This window comes from Parasteatoda tepidariorum, chromosome 10, assembly GCF_043381705.1.
Source record: "Parasteatoda tepidariorum isolate YZ-2023 chromosome 10, CAS_Ptep_4.0, whole genome shotgun sequence".
In the NCBI taxonomy this organism is placed as follows: Eukaryota; Metazoa; Arthropoda; class Arachnida; order Araneae; family Theridiidae; genus Parasteatoda; species Parasteatoda tepidariorum.
Window position 1 is genome coordinate 52,603,227 of NC_092213.1, and position 9,249 is coordinate 52,612,475.

At 29.1% G+C, this 9,249-nt stretch overlaps 1 protein-coding gene across 1 annotated transcript in view; it reads left to right on the forward strand.

Annotated features, from left to right (window-relative positions):
• The window catches only part of LOC107456153 (FMRFamide receptor-like), a 28,898-nt gene extending 21,044 nt beyond the window's left edge, over positions 1–7,854 (forward strand). The window contains exon 2 of the mRNA XM_016073937.3: positions 7,696–7,854. The gene's annotated coding sequence lies outside the window, so the exon portion shown is untranslated. The remainder of the gene's footprint in view (positions 1–7,695) is intronic.
• The last annotated feature ends 1,395 nt before the right edge of the window (positions 7,855–9,249 follow it).

Genomic DNA, 9,249 nt, shown 5'->3' on the forward strand with positions numbered 1-9,249 from the left:
ATAAAGTCATGAGAATTCCTTCCCGATTTCACCTAATATATTGTTATCCACATTGTTAAAAAATTCATCAAATTAGGTAAAATGTCCTGACACTTGGGGTGCCGGTAAAATCTAGTTTTAATGTAAAATTTTACGAAACAAAGAATCAGATAAACTGATATGACAATATATTAACTGTTGTATTTACTATAATATACTAAGGGTGCCGGGATAGCCTGGTTGGTAGGGCACTGGGCCCGTATGTCAGAGGAGCTCGAGGGTTCGATCCCCGCCGGCCGAAGACTCTCCGAGTTATAAAATGGTGACTGATGCACGCTAAATCTGTCAAGCCACAAAGTCCTCCATGTTCCCATAACAAATAATACCTCGGGGGGGTTTCCACATCTTCTGGATTGGTTCAAAATTACAAGGCTACAGAGTTGAACATTAGTTGTCGCAAACCCAAAAACTGGGTCTGCTGTTCAACGACGGAAATAAAATATAAAATATAATACACTAAACCACTCTAATTAAATAAATATTACTGTAAAAAATTTAAAAAATTGCGATATAAAATTTTACTTTGAAAATGGATTTTACGGATGGTGTATTTTGGGTGCCAGTACTTTTCACCCTAAATTGATCTGGAATTTTTTTCAGTGTAGCATCACGAATAGAAATGCGAAAGAGTACTTATTTTGATCATATGCCTGTCTTAACCTAGTTCACTGTATCTTTGTTTTAAAAGTACTTGAAAAACTCTGGATGTAGAAACTTCCACAAAAGAAGTATACATTTACGAACCTTAAAGATGATACAAGTTCATCCGCGTATGTCTCTATAATCTCTCTTCAGTAAAAATCTATACAAACTGTTTACTGAACGAGTAAAACAGTGAAAAATATATAATGTAATGAAATACGGGGCTAGAAAAGTAGCATATTTGAATCTTTAATAAATGTGAAACAATTTCAAGGATTCAAATTTTTATTTCCAGGAAGGAAATTACCGTAGGCATAGTTTTTACTTAAACAATTTTTCCCTAAATAAAAATAAACAATTTAGATTATAATAACACTCATCTTTAACCATGTTAATATTTGAAAAAGATTGTTAATCGAAAGGTTGTAAGCTATCTAGACGGTGAAATATATTTTCCCTTTTTTATAATTTTGTAATAGTTTACTATTTTTCTTTCACTTGTAATACTTTATCTTGAAGATTGAAAATTTGTTATGAATAAACTTTTAAAAATAGGTATGCACTTTTAATATATAGAGATTTATGCGAGTCTTTTTTGTGAGTATTTTGTGATTTATATGAGCTTTATTAAGCCTTCTTTGTTAAATCTGTAATATATTTTAACGTCTGGAAATTTATTTAAAAGAATTGATTTCTTTAGACAATCTCGAATAAGTTATAATTTAACAAGTTTATAAATTGTTAATCTTTAAACATTTTGGATTCTTTGGATTCATTCAGATCAGTTTTGAAAATATGCGATTTCATTTTTATCGCTTTCAAAATTTTTGTTTTTATTCGGAATTTTATTATTCATAATTTTTCATTGGTCATAAGGTAGATATTAGATTTTAAATAAAAAGTTTAATAAATAATGGATAAATATTCCAAAAATGATTTTTAATTTTTAATAACATAACAGAAATAAAATTATTTTAACATGTTGATTTTGGTACTACACAAGTCATTCATTGACTTTAAAAATTCAAAATTATATTTTTTATGTTTTATGTTTTTTTTAATATTATTTTCGAATATTTGACAACAATGTATTGTAAGCGTTTGGAACTTTAACACATGAAGTTGGCTTTACATTTCGAATTTTTAAAATAGTAGCAATTTAGCAATCTACTAAAAACTTAAAGTTTAAATAGAAAAATATTTTTATTATAAATTTAATTTTTATCAATTAATAAAATTTTTAATTGTTAAAAATTACTTCTCTTAGTGGTTTCTTTTAATCTTTAATCCATTTATTTTATCGACTCAGACTTTATCTCATTCAATTCAAAATAAAAAAAAACCATAGGAAAATATACCTTACATGCTCAGAGAGTTAATAGATTGTAATACAAAACGTGCACATAAATATTGTTAAGAGTAGTACTTAATCTACGCAAATCTCTTGCAACGTTAAACTATTCGTTATACTGACTCGTGTATAGTTTCTTCCGATTTAGTGTAATGCATAGGAAACATTGCTTTACTTATTTAGATTGCAATGTCAGAGGCTTATATTTGTATGAGTAAAAAAGTATACTTATTGCTCATAAAGACTTTATAACTTATAACCTATTAGTTTGATCATCTCGATATTGCTCTCATTTGATTTAGCGTAAAAAAAATCATAAATATATCATATGTTCAAGCAGCAGAATGTAGGTTTCTACTTTCTTTTCTTCAATAAAATCCGAGAACTTTAAACTTTTTATTCTTTCCATGAAGAGAGTACTTAAAAATTTGTTATAAATTTTTTTTCTGTTCAAAAAATTTAAAGTTTCATTAAAAAGTTTATTAGTAAAACTGTAAAAAAACTCTGAGTTGCAACAACGCTTGCTGCAAAGCAAGGACTGAACAAACAAGTAACTGTGAAAATAATTTAAATTTGTACACAATACAAATATCCGCTGTTTTTATCCAAATTCTTCAGTATATTTAACGGTTTAAAGTCGTTTTGATGACTAAACGCTGTTTTTTTCCATTTTTCATGCTTATCAAAAACGGGTTAAAACCGTCAATTGAAATTCTAGTTTTTGCCATGCAGTTTTGCGTTTCGTAATATAACTTTACCTTTTTTCCAATCATTGCACGATTTTCTTTACTTGCTCTTACTTTTAAGCAATTACTTTGTGGTTTTCATCAACATCACATAAATAAAACGGTAATTAAATTTATTGAAATCGATTCAATATTGAACAAATGCCAAATTTATTCTCATTATCACAATTTCTTCTTACTATAACACTTGAGCAGCAGTGGCTCAGGGGAAAGAGTGCATGCTTGTCGACGAAGTGACCCAGGCTCAAATCTCAGCAATGACTAATCGATACAAATTCTGTTTACATGAAATCTTCACAGAAAAATCTTGTTCTTGCTCTCATATGGTAAGACTCTGTTGAGACGACAGGTTTAGTTTTACCGTAAAAAACCAGTCTGATTACGTATTTTCTTCGCAATTGTTACAAAAAAAACTTGTCGAAACTTGAAAAAAACCATCGAGGCTACGGATTTAAGGTTTAATTTCACGGTTTCGAACAATCAACTGATCCGCCGGCTTAAAGCGGTAACTCTTAAGCTATTTATTTTTATTTATTTATTTACAGTGTATGATCTGACGTACGAAAGATGTAATAGTAAAACATAAATCTGCGCTGTTAGTTAATATTATGGGAAATTATATAGAATAAATTATTTAAAATAAGCATTAATATTCTAGATTCAACAAAATTACGTACTTGAAAGTATCATGCAAATCCAATCAATAAATAAAAATAAATTTAAAACCATTTTTCGGATCGAGGTGCATATTTTGGAATTTTACCAAAATATCTCTTCCTAAATTCTTTCAGGAAAACAAAAATAATACGAAAAATATTATCACTTATAACTACAGATTCTTAACCACCATTTTCTAAATTAAACTAAACTCCTTACAGAACAATAATTTCAAAAATTCTAAACTACAACTTAACTGACAACTTATAAAATACTATAATTTCAATTAAAACGATCTATATTTTGAATACATAATAAAAGATTCCTTTTAGAAATAATCCTTAAGTTGTGTAATTATAATAAATTTCTACATATCGCAAATAGTTTAAATATAAAAATTATATATGATAATTCAAATTCTATTTAGCTATAGTTCTCATGATTACACTTCAAAACTGCCGTATGTTTAGTGTCTATCACGAATGTTTCATTCTTAAAGTTAAAACAACATTAATATACAAATAAGTATTACCATTCAAATTTAAATGTTAAAATTTCCATGCTAATGTGTGAATAAATTTGACAAAGGCATATGACACTCACACAGCTTCTAATTTATTCGAAACACGCTGTTCCTTTTCGAATTGAATGATTTCTATAGAGGGATCTGTCGGAAAATTATGGTAATTAAAGTTCACAAATGATTTCTAACAAGCTGCTTTTATCACCTCACCTGAATAATTCAGAAGTTCTTTTCCCAAAGCATGAGAAATGGCTTGTTATTGTACAGACAACACGTGACATGTTGCTTTTGAAAATGAAGTTCTTAATCAGGATTAAAGACAGAATATTCTTTGCCTAAGGATTAGGAGTTAATTGAAAGGGGAAATATAAAAATTTTAGTTTTAATTGACCTTTTGACACAGAATTAAAAAAGATATTTCTAATATAAATATTCAATAATTCCTGTATTGTACTCAGGATGTTTCAATACATTATTTGCAAGCAAATAAATAATTATATTACGATTTAAAATGAGTTAGTTTTAATTAATTACAGCTTTTGTTCCTGTTATGTTATCAAAGGAATTTTAATCTCGTATCTTATTGAAGATGATTAATACTGACAACTGAATTAATTTTTGTCGCTTAGCCTTTACACATGTAATACTTCAAAAGAGTCTTACATTCGATATATTAACGATTTTTATTCATTATTTAACATTTTAAAAAACTGAAAATGGCACTGAGGAACAAATTTCTGCATATTTTTGTAAATGGCACTTATAGCTTCATTTTGTTGAAGTTAAAAAACAATCATAACATTGGACTGATGGAAACAATCATAACATTGGACAAACTTCAAGGGGAGATAGGAAATATAATCAAATTGCATGGTAACCAATGCACGGAAATGTCGTCATACGCGGCTAGGGATGCTTTTCTATTATGACTTGTTCAGAAACATATGAAGAAATAGCTTATAATTAGGAAGCTACACTAACGGCATATGATGAAATCTCCAGGCATCGGTTTACATGCAATTTTATTCTCGTTGATGTGCACTTTCTTTCCTAGAAGTTTGTAGCACATTCATGAAGCCCCCTGTTACTTATAACGTTTTTACACTTACATTTCCACACGAAAATAGACTGAAATTGTCATTTGAGAAATGTAGCTTTGTGAGAGAGCATTTCTGCTTTCAGCAATAGCTTCTTCAAACGAAAGCACCTAACATAGTTATTTTTATTTCACGCAAAATATTTCTTTGATTTTACTAAAGTGCCTTACTGAATTGTGAATTCTATTTCAAATTTACTTCAATATGCCTTAGTATAACCAGGGAAGAAAAGCTTAAAGAATAAAAGTGGATATATTTTTTACTTGCTTCGATTTGAAAGGACAGATAAAATGGTATATTTTCTGCTTTGTCCATTGTTGCCGCCTTTTTTACAACTGTTCCATTTAAGACCTTTTTTTTTACGTTATAAGGTAAAAATGTAAAAATAAGAAAGAATATGTTTTAAAAAGGAATTTCTTCTGAAAGTTTTCAGTTGTTAAAATCATTAGAGATTTATATGAAGTTTAAAAGTATTACTTAATAATATTATTAATTTTTAATGTTATTGTTAATATTTTTTTAATAAATTGAATTATTAATTTTTTTAAACGAGGCATATTTCTATACATATATTGTAAATGCTTTATTGAAAGAAAAAAATAAAATATGGAATAAGCTGATTGACGGCAACTGTTAATAAATTATACCAAATTTAAAAAAATATGGTTAACATATTTCTAGATGAATGTTTCCTTTATTTAAACCGCCTGTATAAATATATACTAGATATAAACATTTATAATGATATGCTGTAAAATTCCTTAAACTATTATTAAATTCAGGTTTTATCAAACTATTTAGCTCTTAGATAAGGAGCCCATGGCAACTTTTGAAACATTCGCATGACGTCATGACAATTTCCTAACATATTTCATCTGTTTTAAAATATTGCAGACAGTTTGATGGGTACGGGGTTGAGTACTTATTTAGTACTCAGAGAAAAAAAAATATGATCGAAACTACCAGAATGTGGAAAAATTTACCGTGTTTCTGGCTCTATGGGAACACCAAAGAGTTTGGTAATTTTTGCCGGAGCGCTTTAGTAATGATTTTGGTAATATAAACAATAAAATATAGTTTTTATCATGTGATAAAATTTGGTAAACGTTATAAAATGTGGTATCTTAGGTAGGTAGCTTAGGTAGTTAGGTAGCTAAGAGGTATCTTAGGCCATGGCATAGAAGACATTTGTTTGGTTAATTTTACTTTTCCGCTTTGTATTTTTTACGAAATGCTTGAAAATGGGAATTATAATTTTGAATAATGAATATCTTACTTTTTATTTACTGGAGTTATGTTTTTTTTCTTTTTTTGCTAGAAATTTCACTATCTTACAGTACGGTTCTTTACAAGAATATTTTCGCCATGGAGTTAGGCTCAATTTTCGGTGGTCATTTATTGATACTTTTCTTTCCACGTTTTGTTACGGTAAATATTAAATTTACTTTAATTTTATATATTAAGCATCAAATTTAATTCAAATATTAAATTTTTTTCCTACATTTACTAAGAGCTCTGATTATCGGAAATTGCACGAAATTCTTTCAGGTTTTTATGATAATAGAAAATAATATCAACAATGGTAGTGAGTAACCACTTTAAATACATTATTTAATTACTTTATTAAACTTTATTTTTTTATTCATTTTTTTTAATATTCCTATATAGCTGTATACAATTAGATTTAGCATAATCTAAGTTGAAGTTCAAGTGACGAAATGAAAGATTAACTATTCATATAGTCCGACCAGGTGGCCGAGTGGTTAGCGTGTCTAATTGCGGAACCATTAGCCGCTGGTTCGAATCCTGCTCAGGGCATGGATGTTTCTTTCTCTCTCTGTGTTCTATGCCCTCTCCTCTTTGTGTGAATGTGACCCGCCCTATAAGCGGGTTTGTAGTTGTGTGGCGTGGGCGGCGCTGCTCCGCCGCCGTGGCTTCGCCACAGGTGCCCACTGGGTAACGAGAAGAGAGTAACAGTTCTGGCATTTCTGTAGCCAATGGGAAAAACTCCAAGTGCCCGCCATTAAAAAAAAAGAAAAAAGAAAGAAAAAAAAACTATCCATTCAGTATTATTCAAAATTTAACATTCAAAACTTACCATAATTTCTCAACGACTTAATAGATAACTCAATCTTATTTCATTAGTTCTTGTTGAGTTTTCACTAATTAAGTTCATAGAAACACGCTCTAAAAGAGCATTAATATAGAAAAAGAAAGCGCGGTTCCATGTACTTTTTTAAATACGAATTCAGTGACTTCATTCCCATTCGAGTAATTATCGGCATTGAGTTTACTTGTGATTACCTAAGATTAACAAATTCATGAGAACAATGCGATGAAACTAATTTTTCAGATCAGAATCGATCAGAATTGCTGATTTAAAGTAGGTTCAAGCTCACACATACTTTTATATAAACATTTCGTTTTATATATTTAGATTTTATAACAATACATTTCTATCCAATAAAATGTCATCAAATTTAACAAAACAGGTTTTCTTTGTACTTAAAATTGAACTGAATAATAGTTTGATATAAATTAGTAACAATAATTATGTATCCGCTTCATGCATGCAAGTAGTCGTTAACGTATTTACATGATATTCAAGATCATAATATTGTTTATTTCCTTTTCTTTCAGGTTTCAATGAAGTTGCACCATTAATGGAATTTGTTTGGCTTCATGGTCTCTGTAACCAAATTTAATGTTGTTATGAATATTTTTGCACATGTGATGTTTACTACATATCTTTCCATTGATGGCGTTATTGTGAAAATAAAATTTGTTATTGTGAATGTACATAAAGTCTTATACTAGTTTTAATTTTTATAAACAATTTGTGATTCAGCTTGGTACCACTGTTGCATCGAAAAGATATACTTATCCCCAATATTATATTAATCCACTGACAATTCTAATCGTAAAATGTCTCATTTCAACCAGCAGTCTTCTCTTAATAGCAAAACAGGTTTTTCCATGTTAGATAGGGAAATAGTGCATTGGGGAAAAACATTCTTCCAATTTTGCCCGTTGGCTAAGCCACCAGTAGGTTAGACATGTTTTTGATTTACAATACTGTTGCTAAATTTTAAAAAAAAATATATTAAAAATTTTTTAAAGGGAAAATGTAATCGAGCAAATTTAAAATAATTTCAGACTTATATTGCAAGTCAGAATGGTATGAATATCTAAAATTTGGCAGGCATTATGTGATAGAGCGAGCCATGTAATATTTTTCATTGTTAAGAGAAACGTTTGGTTTTGTCAACTTATTTCATAAGAAGTATATTTGTCTTTAAATTTTTTTTCAGAAGTTTACACTATAATTTTCAAAATCTATGTTGCATTTTACGTACGTAATATGTTGGTTTATGGCAGCGCTCATTTTGAATTGAATTTTATTAGTTTATTTCAGACATGATTTTTTTTAGGATTTTTCTTATTTTTCATTTTAAAAGACTGTGAAAGTGATACTAAAATCAGTTGATGAAACGCTTTTTCATCATACGAGACGATTATCAAATCGGTAATGACATGACGGAACGATACTATTGTTGTCGGAGGGTTCGACTGACGCTTTTTCAGCTGACCGTAGTAGATTACGTTTTTTTTTTCTTTTTCGTTTTTTTTTTGTTTGTTTCTTGTAGCAGAATTATTATTTTTTTTGTCGTATGCCTGTTTAGGCAGTGGGGTTGCGATTGTTCCTGTTTTTCAGTGGCGCCATCTATGCCCAGGAATTCGACTTTTGCCACGCTATTCACACAACCACAACCCGTTTATAGGGCGGGTCACATTCACACATATTAACAAACAAAGGAGAAAGGACATAGAACACACAGAGAGGGAAAGAAACATCCATGCCTTACCCGGGATTCGAACCCAGGACCTTTCTGATGCAAGGACAGTTCCATGCCCCCTACACAGACCGGTCGATCAGAATTATTATTAAAACCTTCCATGAAGAATTTAAGGAAGAAGTAGAAAATAAAATGATTTTCTTAACGAATTTTAAAAGCAAATTAATTTATCAATTAATATATATATATAATTTTACAGATAATCTATATAAGTACAGAATAGTAGTAGTGCCATCTATGTTTATTAATTGAAAATAATTGTTGAAATTTATCCAAAATTTAAAGCATAATTTCACGCATCGTGGATACTAAACAAATTATATTATTTGTAATTAAA